This window comes from Podarcis liolepis (genome assembly GCF_965112155.1).
Source record: "Podarcis liolepis genome assembly, chromosome: 4".
In the NCBI taxonomy this organism is placed as follows: Eukaryota; Metazoa; Chordata; class Lepidosauria; order Squamata; family Lacertidae; genus Podarcis; species Podarcis liolepis.
This window is the reverse complement of record NC_139558.1, coordinates 100,329,057-100,345,536: the sequence shown is the minus strand read 5'-3', so window position 1 is coordinate 100,345,536 and position 16,480 is coordinate 100,329,057. Positions and strand designations below refer to the sequence as shown.

The window sequence follows — 16,480 nt, the reverse complement described above, 5'->3', positions numbered from 1 at the left end:
TACTCCGAACCACACAACTCGATGTCACGGATCGATCAGGTTTGGATGTCAAACGAACTGTGTCCCAGGGTAAAAAAAATTGATATAAAACCGAGAGTGATTTCTGACCATAGCCCGATAGAATGGGAATTGGAGAGTTATGATAGAAGAACTTTCAGATGGAGGTTAAAAGATTACCTCCTAAACGATCAAAGAATTGTAGAAAACGCACATAAAAAGCTATCTGAATATTTTATGGACAACCGAGACAAAGGTACAAACATAAACACAGTCTGGGATGCCAGTAAGGCTGTGATTAGAGGATATTTTATTCAGCAGAACGCGATTAAAAACAGGAACAGAGAAAAAGGAAAAGAGGAAATTTTAAGACAGATTATGGAAAGCGAGCAAAAATTGATTAGGAAGCCCAACTCTCAGAAAATAAAAGAAAATATAAAAATTCTCCAAGCCCAATTTACAGCGATATTAAATAGAGAGATAGAGTGGAATATCAAAAAGTTAAGACAAAAGAGCTTCGAATTTTCAAATAAATCTGGAAAGTGGTTGGCGTGGCAAATTAAGAAGAGAAAAGAACAAAGTACAATAAACAGAATTGTAATAGAAGGAGAAGAGGTCACTGATCCCAAAGGAATCAGGAAGGAGTTTCTAGACTATTATAGAAGTCTTTATAAAAAGAAAGAGAGAAATAACCTAAGGAAGATAGAAAGATTTCTGAAAGAGAAAAGGATACAGAAAATCCCTATTGATGGAAAGCAACGTTTAAACAAATCAATCGAAATAGAAGAGATAGAAGAGGTAATCAAAGATTTAAAAAGAGGGAAGGCTCCGGGACCTGACGGATTTACAGCAAGTTATGACAAAGAGATGAAATCGGTGCTTCTGAACCCTTTGAAGGAAATGATGAATAATGTTTTAAGGAAAGGAGAAATTCCGGAGACCTGGAAGGAGGCGTTTATTACCCTCATCCCGAAACAGGATGCAGACCGAACTCAGGTCAAAAATTATAGGCCAATTTCGCTGTTGAACACGGACTATAAAATATTTGCAGGTATCCTAGCGAAAAGATTAAAGACCATTTTGGGAGAAATTATCCACAAAGATCAGGCCGGGTTTCTCCCAGGCAGGAATATGAGGGATAACATAAGATATATAATTAACATGCTCGAATTTCTATCGGTGAGAATTGATAAGCAAGTGACAATGATGTTTGTAGACGCCGAAAAAGCGTTTGACAATGTGGCATGGGATTTTATGATGAAGAACTTAGAACACCTGGAAGTAGGCAGGAACTTCTACAATGGGGTGAATGCAATATACAGAGAACAAAGGGCCAAACTGATTATAAATAACATTGTAACAGAAGAAATTAAGATACAGAAGGGTACAAGACAGGGATGTCCACTCTCCCCGCTGTTATTTATAATGGTTTTGGAAACCCTGTTAAATTCAATCAGACAAAACGAGAAAATCAAAGGAGTCACAATAGGACAACACGCCTATAAGACAAAAGCCTTCGCAGACGACCTGGTTATAATGACGGAAGATCCTATAATCACAGTAGAAGAAATTCTAAAGGAGATAGAACAATTTGGAGAATTAGCTGGCTTTAAACTAAACAAAAAGAAAACAAAGATGATGGTTAAGAACATAGACCAAAGAACAACTGAAATAATCCAAGAACAGTCACAGATACAGGTCGTTAAGAAAATAAAATATTTAGGGATTTGGCTCACGCCAAAAAATATAGATTTATACAAAAACAATTATGAGCCAGTGTGGAGAGAAATAAGAAAAGATTTGGAAACATGGGGAAGACTGAAACTGTCGCTTTGGGGAAGGATTAACACCATTAAGATGAATGTATTACCGAGGGTATTATTTCTATTTCAGAGTATTCCCATAATTAAGGGAAGTAGAGTGTTTAAGGAATGGCAGAGAGTATTATCAAGATTTATATGGCAGGGTAAGAAACCTCGTATAAGATACAAATTGTTGACAGATAAGAAAGAAAGGGGAGGCTTCGCCTTACCGGACCTGGGCCTTTACTACGAAGCAGTATGCCTTTGTTGGCTAAAAGATTGGGTTAAGTTAAAGAACAAGGAACTACTTGATTTAGAAGGTTTCAATAACAGGTCCGGTTGGCATGCCTATCTGTGGTCCGGTAAGAGGAAATCACATAAGGGGTTTGAAGATCATATTTTCAGAGGCCCACTTATTGAGGTATGGGAAAGGTATAAGAACATACTCGAACCTAAGATTCCACACTGGCTCTCACCCCTCGAAGTGATGAGCCTCAAAAAAATTAATATGGGTGGGGACTGGGCAACATATGAACAACTGTTAATGAAAGAGAATGGGAAATGGAAATTAAAGCCGTATGAGCAGGTTAGGGGGTATGTGTATGACTGGTTGCACCACCGCCAAGTTAACGAAATGTTTAGAAAAGAGGCCAAAGATAGAGGATACGCAGACACAGAATCAAGATTCCAGAGGGAAATTATAAATTGTGAGGAGAAAATAATATCTAAAATGTATAAAATGTTGTTGGATTGGAATCTGGCAGATGAAGAAGTTAAGACAGTAATGATCCGTTGGGCTAATGATGTGGGCCATGCAATACAATTTGAAGAATGGGAGAATTTATGGAAGGAGGGTCTGAACTTTACGGCGTGTATGACTGTGAAAGAGAACGTCATGAAGATGTTTCACAGATGGTATATAACACCTGTGAAATTGTCAAGAATGTACAAAGTAAATAGTAAATGTTGGAAGTGTGAGGAGAAGGAAGGTGCCTTCTACCACATGTGGTGGGAGTGCAAGAGAGTGAGAGAATTCTGGGAAGAAGTCTACACTGAACTAAAAAAGGTCTTAAAGTATACATTCACTAAAAAACCTGAAATTTTTCTGTTAGGAATATTAGGGAACGAAATCAAAAAGAAAGATCATAAATTCATGTATTATGCAACAACAGCAGCAAGGATAGTCCTTGCTCAAAAATGGAAGAAAAAGGAAATGCCAACAATAGAGGAGTGGAGATCGAAGTTATTAGAATACTCAGACTTGGATAGATTAACGGGTAAGATTAGACACCTAAGAGACCAAAATTTCGTCAAGGACTGGGGGAAATATGCGGACTATTTGGAACATCTTAGTGAAGGTCAAATAACGTTAAGGGGCTTTAGAGAAGCACTGTAAAAGAGGAAGAGGTATTGTCTAAGGAAAATAGAGGTATAAGAGTACCAAATGGCAATACATAATAGGTAATGTGTATTTTCGATTTTTATTGCGGAAGATTTACGGGCGGGCTGAAGGAAGTCCAGAAAGAAATGACTATGTTAATTTGAAAGATGTAAAAATTTCTAAGTATATATGGAGTACCTACTCTGCGCTGTTTTTCTTCTTTTTAATTTTCGCTTTGATTCTCTATTTTCTTTTTTGTTATCACTTTTCTTTTGGAAAATCAATAAATATAAATATGAAAAAAAAAAAAACAGGTAGTCACCAAAGATGGTAGACTACCAAAAACTTTTTTTGAACTTACTGACAATATGGACTTGATTGACATTTGGAGAACCAAGAATCCTCTGGGGAGAGAGGGAACTTTCTTCTCTGAAGCCAAGATGACATGGACTAGAATTGACCAAATTTGGATTACTAGAGGCATGGTACCAAAGATAAAGAAAGTGGAAATCTGCCCAAAAACGTGCTCCGACCATAATGCTGTAAAGATGGAAATGAATCAGACAACAACCGGCTCTTTTAGGTGGAGGATGAATGACACCCTTTTTAGAGATGAAGAAGTTTATAAAAAGGCCCAAAAAACCTTGAAAGACTATTTTGAAATAAATATGGCTACCAACGTTGAGAAAAGAGTAATCTGGGACGCAAGTAAAGCTGTGATGAGAAGGTTTTTGATACAACAGAACGCATTAAAGAAGAGAAGTCAAAATGAGAAAAAAGATAAAATTATGGAGAAAATAAAAGAAGGGGAGAAAAGATTGAGAGTAAAGCCAAAGTCACAGGATATTTTGAGAGAAATAAAATTATACCAAGTACAGTATATGGAATTGATAAATCAAGAAATAGAATGGAAAATTAAACAAATAAAACAGAAGACATTCGAATCAGCGAATAAATGTGGGAAATTACTGGCTTGGCAACTGAAAAAGAGACAAAAATTAAATACCATTACAAATCTGGATGTAGATGGGAAAGAGGTACATAACCCAACTGAAATTAGAAATTGCTTCCAGAAGTATTTTAAGCAATTGTATGCACAAGGGCCACAGAGCGAAATGGACATTGACCGCTTTTTGGAAACAAATGGATTACAAAAAAATTCACAAGAAAGTAAGCTAATGTTGAACTGTAAAATATCTGACCAGGAGATAGAAGGGGCCATTCAAAACATGCAATTGGGCAAATCTCCAGGGCCGGATGGGTTGACTTCCAGATATTATAGATCTTTGAAGAACTGGCTAATACAACCTTTGAAGGAAGTCTGTAATGAAATTTTGGAGGGGAAAAGGGCACCAGAAACGTGGAAAGAGGCTTATATTACACTTATACCGAAAACAGAGACTGAAAAGACTCAACTCAAGAACTACCGTCCCATATCCTTATTAAATGTGGATTACAAAATATTTGCTGATATTTTGGCTAAGAGACTGAAAAAAGTACTGATTGAAGAGATTCATAAGGACCAAGCGGGCTTTCTGCCAGGAAAACATCTATCTGATAATCTGAGGAATGTAATTGACATTTTGGAAAAGTTAGAAGTGAATATAAACACTAAAGCAGTTTTGATATTTGTGGATGCGGAGAAAGCCTTTGATAATATATCTCCATTGCATCCGCTAGCTCTCGCCCGGCGCAATTATTTAGTATAATCCGGTCATTAACGTCCCTTGAAGGACAGCCAAATTTAAATAACAATCTGACACACAGCTGTGAGGCATTTGCGAGCTTTTTTGCGGAGAAGGTCTTGTTGCTCCGCCATGACCTCCTTGCCAATTTGGATACAATAAAGGAACTGGAGGCCCCTCGACTGTCCTCGGGTCCAGTATTGGACCACTTTGACCGGATATCTCCAGCCGATGTGGACAGATTCCTCCAAGCTGGAAAGCCCACCACCTGTCCTCTTGACCCGTGCCCGTCATGGCTGATTAGAGCGTGTCCAGACGAGGTGCGGGCCCCCCTGGGGGATATCATCAATTTGTCCCTTGGCACCGGGATATTCCCAGGGGAACTGAAGGAGGCGGTGGTGCGTCCGCTCTTAAAGAAAACATCGTTAGATCCCTTAGATCTATCCAATTACCGCCCGGTCTCGAATCTTCCATTCCTGGGTAAGGTGATTGAGAGAGCGGTTGCTGAACAGCTTGGTAGGTTTCTGGATGAAACATCTGCTTTGGATCCATTCCAGTCCGGCTTCCGTGCTGGTCATGGGACCGAGACGGCTCTGGTCGCCCTAACAGATGATCTCCGCAGGCAGCTGGATCGAGGCGGGTCGGGGCTGCTGATTCTTCTAGATCTGTCAGCAGCCTTTGACATGGTGGATCACGAACTCCTGGACCACCGCCTTGCCGACGTGGGGATCCAGGGCACAGTCCTTCAATGGCTGCGCTCGTTTCTCTCTGATCGGGGACAGAGGGTGGCGCTTGGGGGGGAATTGTCATCGCGTCACTCCTTGGTGTGTGGAGTGCCTCAGGGTGCGATTCTCTCCCCGATGCTTTTTAACATCTTTATGCGCCCCCTCGCCCAGCTTGTCCGGAGTTTTGGGCTGGGTTGCCATCAGTATGCTGATGACACCCAACTCTATCTGTTGATGGATGGCCATCCTAACTCGGCCCCAGACACACTGACCAGATGTCTGGAAGCTGTGGCTGGATGGTTACGTGGGAGCCGGTTGAAGTTAAATCCTTCGAAGACAGAGGTCCTCTGGCTGGGGCGGGACGATATGGGATCGAGGGGGCAACTCCCATCTCTTGCGGGGGTGCAATTAGTGCCAGCACCGTCCGTTAAGAGTTTGGGTGTAATCTTCGATACCTCCCTTTCTATGGAGGCGCAGATTACAGCTATAACAAAGGCGGCATTTTTCCATCTCCGCCAAGCTAAGCAGTTGGCCCCTTATCTCTCTCGCCCTGACCTAGCCACTGTGATCCATGCGACGGTCACCTCCAGACTGGATTATTGTAACTCGCTCTACGTGGGGCTGCCCTTGAGACTGACCCAGAAACTCCAGCGGGTGCAGAATGCTGCAGCGAGACTCCTTACGGGGTCTTCGCTGCGGGATCACATCCATCCGGTGCTATACCAGCTGCACTGGCTCCCGGTGGAGTACAGGATCAGGTTTAAGGTGCTGGTTTTAACCTTTAAAGCCCTATACGGCCTAGGACCCTCGTACCTACGGGACCGCCTCTCCTGGTATGCCCCACAGAGAAACCTACGGTCTACAAATAATAACACCCTCAAGGTCCCAGGCCTCAGAGAGGTTAGGCTGGCCTCAACTAGAGCCAGGGCCTTCTCGGCTGCAGCTCCAACCTGGTGGAATGCTCTGTCACAAGAGACTAGGGCCCTGCGGGATCTGACATCTTTCCGCAGGGCCTGCAAGACAGAGTTGTTCCGCCAAGCTTTTGGTCAGGGCGCAGCCTGACTCCCTCCTCTGGCAACCTGCACAGAATTTTGTTTAATCGGTTGCCATCAATTTGATTTTAACTAATTTTTATAATGAAATATTTTTAGAATGTGTTATTATTTGATTGTTATTTGACTGTTGTTAGCCGCCCTGAGCCCGGCTCGGCTGGGGAGGGCGGGATATAAATAAAATTTATTATTTATTTTTATTATTATGAAAAAGAACTTACAGGGTATGGGGGTAGGTCAAGGTTTTGAAAATGGTATAGGTGCAATATATTCTGTTTTTTAAAAAATGTTTTTTATTAAATTTTCCATAAAATCTTCAATCATTCCGTTTTCCACATCACATATTTTAGTTTGTTGAACCTCCCTCAACTCCTCTGACAGTCATCCAAGGTTATTCTCCTATTTACACATTTCTTAATTATAATATCGCCTTTAAATAAAAATTTTGTATCCTCGTTTACATTCTTGCGATATTCCTTAGTTTTCACAAAGCTTCTTTAAAGCACACTAGCGTTGTATTCTCCTCACATACAGTTTTCAAATACTCTCTAAATTTTCCCCAGTCCTCCAAAAACTTATGATCTCTTTGAAGTCTAATTTTTCCCGTTAGTTTGTCCAGTTCTGCATAGTCAATTAATTTACTTCTCCATTCGTCCAGAGTCGGTACTTGTTCTTGTTTCCACCTTTGAGCTATCAGCGTTCTCGCTGCAGTTGTTGCGTACTGGAAGAGTTTAAAGTCCCTATTTATTTCCTTTCTGGTTATCCCTAATAAAACGGTCTCTGGTTTCTTTACAAAGCTATATTTCAGCATTTTCCTTAACTCATTATATATTATTTCCCAGAACCCCTTCACTTTCTTACATTCCCACCACATGTGCATAAATGTGCCCTCTTTCTCTCTACATCTCCAGCATTTATTGCAGATCTTGTACATTTTTGCCAGCTTAGCCGGTGTCATATACCATCTATATACCATCTTCATGGTGTTTTCTTTTAACGTTACACATGCTGTAAATTTCAGATTTTCATTCCATATTTTTTGCCACTCTTCCAGCTCTATACTATACCCTAAATCTCTGGCCCAGTAAATCATTACCTCTTTAACCTCCTCGTCCATCGTGTGCCATTCCAATAGTATTTTGTACATTTTAGATATAATTTTACAATCATTATTGACAATTTCTGTTTGCAATATATTCTGAACAAAAAGCTAAATTAATTGTAAATAATGTGGACAATTTAGGATAGAAAAAGGGACACGACAGGGGTGCCCAATTTCCCCATTGCTTTTTATATCGGTCCTGGAGGTTCTGCTGAATATGATTAGAAGAGACCGGTTGGTTAAAGGTATACAGGTCGGAGCTAAACAGTATAAATTGAGAGCATTTGCAGATGATCTGGTTTTGACGTTACAAGAGCCAGAATCTAGTACTAAAAGAGTATTAGAATTAATTCAAGAGTTTGGTCAGGTGGCAGGATTTAAATTGAACAAACAAAAAACTAAGGTTTTGGAGAAAAATTTAACATCGATGGAAAGAGAGAAGTTTCAGAATGAAACAGGTTTGACTATGGTTAAGAAAGTGAAATACCTGGGGATTAACATGACAGCCAAAAATGGAAATCTGTTTAAAGATAACTATGAAAAATGCTGGATGGAAGTTAAAAAAGATTTAGAAATTTGGTCAAATTTGAAGCTTTCCTTGTTAGGCCGTATTGCTGTTATAAAGATGAATGTATTGCCAAGAATGTTATTTTTGTTTCAATCATTACAAATTTTGGACAAAATGGACTGTTTCAAGAAGTGGCAGAGAGACATTTATAGATTTGTCTGGCAGGGCAAGAAGCCCAGAATAAAATTTAAAATATTAACTGATGCAAAGGACAGAGGTGGATTTGCCCTGCCAGACCTTAAACTCTATTATGAATCAGCGGCATTTTGCTGGCTGAAAGAATGGCTGCTTCTTGAGAACACAGACAATTTGGATTTAGAAGGTTTTAATAACGTTTTTGGGTGGCATGCATATTTATGGTATGACAAGGTTAAAGCACATAAAGCATTTAAGAACCATATTGTTAGAAAAGCATTATTTAATGTTTGGATAAGATATAAAGATTTATTGGAAAATAAAACCCCAAGGTGGCTCTCTCCGATGGAAGCAAAGGCCCAGAAAAAGCTCAATATGGAGGTCAAATGGCCAAAATATTGGGAAATTTTGGAACAAGAAGGAGATAAATTGAAACTGCAGAGTTTTGAGAAATTAAAAAATAAAGTGAGAGACTGGCTCCATTATTACCAGATAATGGAGGCTTACAATCAGGATAAAAGAGTTGATTTCCAGGTGGAAAAATCTAAATTGGAAACAGAACTGTTAGAACCTAAAGCTAAGATTTTGTCAAAAATGTATAACTTGCTGTTGAAATGGAATACTCAAGATGAAACGGTTAAATCTGTCATGATTAAATGGGCATAAGATGTAGGGCATAACATTATGTTTGCTGACTGGGAACAGTTGTGGACCACCAGGATGAAATTTACGGCATGTAATGCCTTGAGAGAAAATATTATGAAAATGATATATAGGTGGTACATGACCCCAGTCAAGCTCGCAAAAATCTATCATTTGCCCGATAACAAATGTTGGAAATGTAAAGAAACTGAAGGTACATTCTTTCACCTTTGGTGGACATGCCCAAAGATTAAGGCCTTCTGGGAAATGATATATAATGAATTGAAAAAAGTATTTAAATATACCTTCCTGAAGAAACCAGAGGCCTTTCTCCTGGGCATTGTCGGCCAATTAGTGCCAAAGAAGGATAGAACTTTTTTTATGTATGCAACAACAGCAGCAAGAATACTTATCGCAAAGTATTGGAAGACACAAGATCTACCCACTTTGGAAGAATGGCAGATGAAGCTGATTGACTGTATGGGACTGGCAGAAATGACTGGCAGAATCTGTGACCAGGGAGAAGAGTCGGCAGAAGAAGACTGGAAAAAATTTAAGGACTATTTGCAAAAATATTGCAAAATTAAGGAATGTTGAATGATGTTGGATTGAAATTAAGTGGTTTAAAGCTGTAATTATGATAAAACAAGTTTCTTTTTGTAAGCAAGAATTTAAAGCTATAACAATTTAAGAGGTTGGAGAGAAAATAAGGTGTTTCTTTTCTCTATCTTTTTCTCTTTTTTTCTTTTTAAGCTGTAATGCTTTGAGATAAGGATTTGTTTTTTCTTTATGTTTTGCAAAAAATTGGAAACTTTAATAAATATCTTTTTTTTAAAAAAAAGATATCATAAAGACAACAGTCTCCGCTGACTTTCGTTCCAAGGAAACCGAAGATGGGGAAGCGCCTGGGACCCCTGGAATCTCACCGCTCAGAGACTGGGGTAGTTTGCAAATACAAACACACACACACAATAATTTGTGCCTGTGTTCCTAATAGATAACTAAGTGTGAAGAGCATGCACTGGCGTAGCGTGGGTTGTCAGCACCCGGGGCAAGGCAAGTAATTTGCGCCCCCTAACCCGTGGATTTTAGCACTCGAGTCTCTTCCACTAGATTAGTGCGCCCCCCTCAGATGTTGCACCCGGTGCGGCCGGCCCCCGCTGCACCCCCCCACGCTACGCCACTGAGAGCATGTCATGTGCTTCAGCAACAGCCCTCCTGTAAAATAGGAAATGCAACCCCCATTGCTGGTCGACTGAAAAGCAATAAGGGAATCTGCACTGGTGTCCCATGAGGTCTGTGGGGCCCTTAAGTAAGAGGAGCCACTTTTAATAACTGAATTAAAGAAATTTTAACATAATCAAACATTTAAATTACATATATTAGAATGAAGGTTATAACATTTGTCTTTTCCTTCTCATTTTTACCTCATAACTGCATTTTCTGTTTGTATTTGTCCATTGTAAGTGTATCACTCAAATCCTGCCAGTGAGTCCATTTCTATGCATTGTTTCTGTATATACATCTTAAAAGGTTCCCAATCCTTTTTAAAGTCATTATTGTCCTTATCTTTAAGTCTCTGAGTTAGCTTCGCCATTTCAGCCTATTCCATCAACGTTTCTTGCCAGTGTTCTTTCACTGGTATTTCGTCGCTTTTCCATCTTTGAGCTAGTAAAATTCTGGCCGCTGTTGTCACATACATGAATAGATCTTCCTTATCTTTTGGTAAATCCTGCCCTAAAATTCCTAATAAAAACGCTTCTGATCTTTTAACAAAGCTTATCTTAAAACTTTTTTTCCCATTTCATTATAGATCATCTCCCAATAGGTGGAGCCAGGTGGGCCCAGGTGCAGGTGAGGGGGGTTGCCATGGTGACAAGGACCACAGACTTGCAGGCGGCCATTTTGGGTTAGTAGTGAGGCGAGTGGAGGAGAGAGCAGTTGGTGGCAGTTGACGAAGGACAAGGCGAGGCAATCAGTGGATTCTTATTTTCTCAGTTTCTTATTTCATTTATTACTTGTTTTTCTCTTCTGGAAGATGTGCCAGAGGCTTTCTTCATCCAGCAATGGTGAGTACTGGAGGAAACAAGAGTAGGGAGAGAATAGCTGTCAACATTTCCCTTTTTTGAAGAGAAATTCCCTTATTCCGAACAGGATTCCTCGCATGAAAAGGGAAAAGTTGACAGCTATAAGGGAGAGGTTCCCTCAGACCTGGTCCCCCCTGCCAGGACTCTCAGTTGAGAGGAACTGACAGCCTGACTTTTGCTGGAGCCAGAGCAAGATTTCTTACTCCAGGTGATGGAGAGCTGCCAGGCAGCTGCCCTAAGAAGACTCCACGCCCTTCAGGTGTCCAAGCACCGGACAGCAGAGGCCGTTCTGGGGCTGCCGGAGAGGAGGACCCTGCTGGCTTATGTTCAGGTATCCTGTTTGAAAGGGGAATCATCTTAGGGAAATTCTGTATCAGGGATGCTGTTCCTAGAATGGAGGTACGTGCAACAGGTCAGTCGCGATCTACTGGTGGATGCACAACTCTGGTCACTGCTCCCTGAGAAAAGCTCAAGAACTCTGGCCAAAGACAATGGGTAGATCACTGGCAGGATTTTTATTACTGGGAGTAGATCTCAGCATCTTGGAAGTTGGACGTCCTGTAGCCTTTCTAGGCCTTTTAACCATGGGTGGAAAACGTTGCACCTGGGCAGAGACAAAAAGGGTCAACCGACACCAAGGGGTTAAATCCAGAGAAAGAGGTTTATTCTGCCGTGGGGAGGGGGGCAGAGGCACCTGTGTGATGGATTCACAAAACAGGCCCCAGAAAAAAACATTTTACAGCAGGTTTTTACCCTTTTCCCCAACCCCCCTTTTCCCCTCTCCCCTTCACAGGATTGCATAGAAATGTTTCTCTTGTTTCCTGGCTCTGTTCCCGGAAATGTTTGCAACAATCTAGATGTACTGTTTGACAAGGTCAGCTAGGCCTGAGAAGCGAAAAGGCTTTGTTCTAATTCAGCTACCTTTGTTACATAGAAAGATGCTGAGCTAAAAGCTTTTAGCCTTAGAGAGAGAAAAACTTTGAAAAGTGCAGTTTGAAAAGTGCTTGAGGCTTTGAGGCCTGGCTGGGGGAGGAAATTCACAAACAGTTTTAGGGTAACCTAACTGTTCCCCCTAACTGTTCCCCTTCAGTCCCTGCTATAATGCATAGGTATATACACACAAAACAAAACCTGATAATAAAGGGAGATGGGAAAGGTTTCTCTCAATATTCTTTATACCTTGTACTTTGTACCTAAGAAGGATTTTTTAATATTCTCTGTATCTTGGATCTAAGCAACTTTCTGAGCTAATTTGACTTCTGCAAAATGTGGTCAGCTAGCAGCTAGCAGACACCGGCTGTGTGCTAAATCTGTCAGAGGCCATTTCCTGCCTTGCTGGCTAGCAGAAGCTGCTACTGTAAGCAAGAAATAACCAGACCTGCTAAAGCTGCTGTTAGCAATAACCAACCAGACCTGCTAAATTTAACCAGGCCTGCTAAAGAGGCCCCTTTTCCTGTCTTATGCTTACTAATGCAAGAATGAGAAAAGACACGTGTATGAAGGAGAGGGGAGGGAGTGCTTGGTTAGCAGAAAGACAGGAATGTTTAGCAAGCAATAAAATGTGTTTAGCAAGCAATATGGATGTTCCATATAGGGGAATAAGTTGAACATTTGCTAGCCGATTGGGGAAGTCTGGGGAAGGTGTGGGAGGGGGAAGAGTGCTCAGAAAGTATAAGAAAGTCTGCTGAAGTGTCTTGCTTTACAGCCAGTGTATTTTCAGGAGCTATCCAGCTGGTTGTCTCTGTGTACAGATTGTCTCTGTGCACAGATTTCAATAAACTTTTTCTCCAAAGAAGATTTTGCTTTCCTGGTACTTTTGTTCCCTCCAAGGTCCGGGGATGGCGTGGCTGATGGATCCCTAGGTAAATAAGGCTTCATTTCTTTGGGGGCTCGTCCGGGATAAGCCCCCTCCCCAATACGGACCGGAGGGCCAGGCTCAACCAAGGTGAACAGCTCAGCAGCGTTTGCAGGCTCCCGTGCGCACCCCGCCTGTTTCGTGGGGGGAGCCAGCCACACTGTTCTGGAGTGGAGACATCTAGTTGAGGGAGAACAAGAGGACGGCGCCGAGGGGACAGGTCCGCAGCGGAAAAAAAGGTAAGCCCGGCGGAAAGGGCAGCCCGACGGAAAGGGCAGGAGGCTTGATCAACCTCCCCTGGTTGTGGCCGGGTGCCACAGGCAATAAGGTGCCACCAGGAATAAGGGGATTGGTTGCGCAGTAGAGTGCCAGCCACCAGGAATAAAGGGGACTGGTTGTGCAGGAGAGTGCCACCAGCAAAAATTTGGAACAGAAGAAGGAGGGGAAATTATTTTGGTGTGTTTTGTGTATTGCATGCTGAAGTTATCTTGGTGTGTTTAGTGTGTTACATGTTGAAATTATATTGATGTGATTTGTATGTTGTATGTTGCTATGTTGCATGTCAGATACTTGGAAGGCTTTTGGGGATTCAAGCTGATGAGGGGAAGATGAGGACATTGTGAATTAGATTGGCCCACCCAAAAAGAATAAATTGGCCGTCCATCAGGACCCTTGATTTGCAACTCATTAATCCATTATATCAGAACATTTTGAATGACCGTTCTGATCAAATCCCCTACATTTCCACATGGAAGACCAATGTGGAAAAGAACCCCCCTTGGCTGAAGTCATGCTGCCAAAAAGTCTCAGGCAGCCGTATCTGCTCAGTCAGGAAGACAGGAGGACAACCCCCCAGTCCTCCAGGATTCAGAGAAGGAAGAAGATAAAGTTTTAATGCCCCCACCGCCTTATGCCCCGGCAACAGCCCTGGCACCACCCCCGCCACAGGGAACAGATGGCCCAGCCCCCAATCCCGTGGACAATGCATTGTTAGACCTGGGCGAAGATGGAGAAAGGGAGGAACGAGAAGAGGATGATGAGGATGAGGCATTTGTAGGAAGATTGATTAAGTTGACAAGTGATGGAAAGATATGAACAGAGGAACAGGCAGAACGTTTGAGAAAGTATGTGGAACCTTAAAACAGCGGGATGTATAGGGGAACAGAGAAGAAAGTGGCAGAAAAAGTGGGGAAAGGCAGCGAAAAGAGTGACCCTCCATAGGGCACATAAAGCACAGGAGAAGGGCGCGGCCAGAGTGATGCCTCTCCATAGAGTGTATGACCCTCCGGCCCCCGCGGGACCTGATGGGGTTGTGCCCAATAGAACTCATACAGTTCAACATGTCCCCTTCTCTAGTGCAGATGTTTGTAATTGGAAGAATCAAAACCCTTCATTTGAAGAAAACCCTGCCAATTTTTAAAACATACAACCCCACTTCTTATGATGTGCAATATTTGATGGATGCCCTACTAACTACAGAGGAGGATAGGCGAATTCATGCTGAAGCCCGAGCACACATGAGAATGCAAGGGACAGAGGAGGCCCCTGAAGCCTACTTAAAGAGGCTGAAGGAAGCCTACCGCCAGTATATCCCTGTGGACCCAGATGAGGCTGCCAATGCCCCTATCATAAAAACTGCCTTTGTAGCCCAAGCGGCGCCCGATATCCACCAAAAAAAATGAAGGTTTTTATGGGCCACACCCTTGAATGGATGCTGGAATTAGCCCAGACCATTTATAATCAGAGGGAAAAAGAGACCCAGAAGAAAAAGAAGTACCAGGCAAAGAAGTTGATGGCCCTGAAGACGGGAAGTCCACCGTTAGGAGAAGAAGAGGAGGGCGAGGCCGCTTAGGAAAGAATCAGTGTGCCATCTGCCGAAAGGCACCTATTTCCTCTCCCAGGCTAAAATGAGGAAATGTCAGATGCTACTACATCCGCGTTAGAAATTCCAAGTCACCACAGCCCTCAACCCAGCTACCCTATTACCGGTAGGAGAAGGTGAGGAGCCCACGCATGACTACATTGAAGTAATGAATGAGGTGTATTCTAGCAGGCCTGACCTTAAAGATGAAGCAGATCCCCAATGGCCATCATGGTTTATGGATGGAAGCAGCTTCATTGAGGCTGGACACTGGAAGGCAGGTTATGCAGTGGTAGCCCTGGAAGACCAGGTGATCGAAGCAAAGTCACTCCCGCCTGGAACATCAGCCCAGCTGGCAGAGCTAACTGCACTTACCAGAGCCCTGAGCCTGGCAAAGGGACAGAAGATAAACATTTATACAGATTCTAAGTATGCATTCCTGACTTTACATGCCCATGGAGCCTTATGGAAAGAAAGAGGTTTGCTTACCTCCAGAGGAAGCCAGGTGGCCCACCCACAAGCCTTATTGAACCTTCTGGATGCTGTATGGGAGCCCGAGGCAGTGGCAGTTATCCATTGTTATGGACACAAGACTGGACCAGGGGAAGTGGCCAGAGGAAACCGATTGGCAGACAGAGTAGCCAAGGAAGCAGCCCAAGAACTGGCCCCCGCCTCGGTTATTGGAGCACTGGTCCCAGAAGAGATTTTAAGCACCACTGACAAGCCAGCTTATACGAAGCAGGAAAGGGACACTGCAGACGTTCAGGAGTTGACGCTGTCCAAAGAAGGATGGTACCTTACCCCTGATGACAGGATATGGATTCCAGAGTCCCTTTCTCGGCAGGTTACTCAGAGATACCATGATTCAACCCACATAGGACCAGATGCTACAACCAAGCAGCTGGAGAAATGCTTCTATATAGCCCACCTCTACCAACTGGCAGCCCAGATTTCCAGGAAATGCCTGCTGTGTCAAAAGAATAATCCCAGAGCCGGACCACTGGCTCCCCCAGGGATTCAGCACAGTGGAACTGCACCTATGGAAGATCTTGTCGTGGACTTTACTGAATTACCCCGTTGTGGACTGCACCGCTACCTGCTGGTAGCAGTGTGCACCTACACCGGATGGGTCAAAGCATGGCCCACAAAGACTGAAAAGGCATTTGAAGTAACCAGGTGCCTGCTTAGGGAAATCATCCCTCGCTATGGATTGCCAAGGTCCGTAGGATCTGATAATGGACCAGCATTTGTTCATGCAGTCCTACAGGGGCTGGCAAAAGCGCTCCAGATCAACTGGAAGCTGCATACTGCTTATAGACCCCAGAGTTCTGGAAAAGTAGAGAGAATGAACAGAACTCTAAAGAATCAGCTGTCCAAGCTGACACAGGAGACCGGGTCTAATTGGGTGACCATGTTGCCCTTGGCGTTACTCAGGGTCCGCAGTCTCCCGTCAAAACGGACCCATCTGTCACCCTTTGAAATTATATTTAGGAGACCGGTCCCATATGTCAAAATGTTGTCCCCCACATGCTGGTCAGGATATGCAATTGAATAATTAAGTCCAGATATTCTTCCGAGTTTTCTTTTG

General features: G+C 42.7%; 1 long non-coding RNA gene across 1 annotated transcript in view; it reads left to right on the top strand.

Annotated features, from left to right (window-relative positions):
- Window positions 1–10,943: 10,943 nt before the first annotated feature.
- LOC310705476 overlaps window positions 10,944–16,480 on the top strand; it is a 23,374-nt gene continuing 17,837 nt past the window's right edge. The window contains exon 1 of the long non-coding RNA XR_014525323.1: window positions 10,944–11,158. This is a non-coding gene — a long non-coding RNA (uncharacterized lncRNA). The remainder of the gene's footprint in view (window positions 11,159–16,480) is intronic.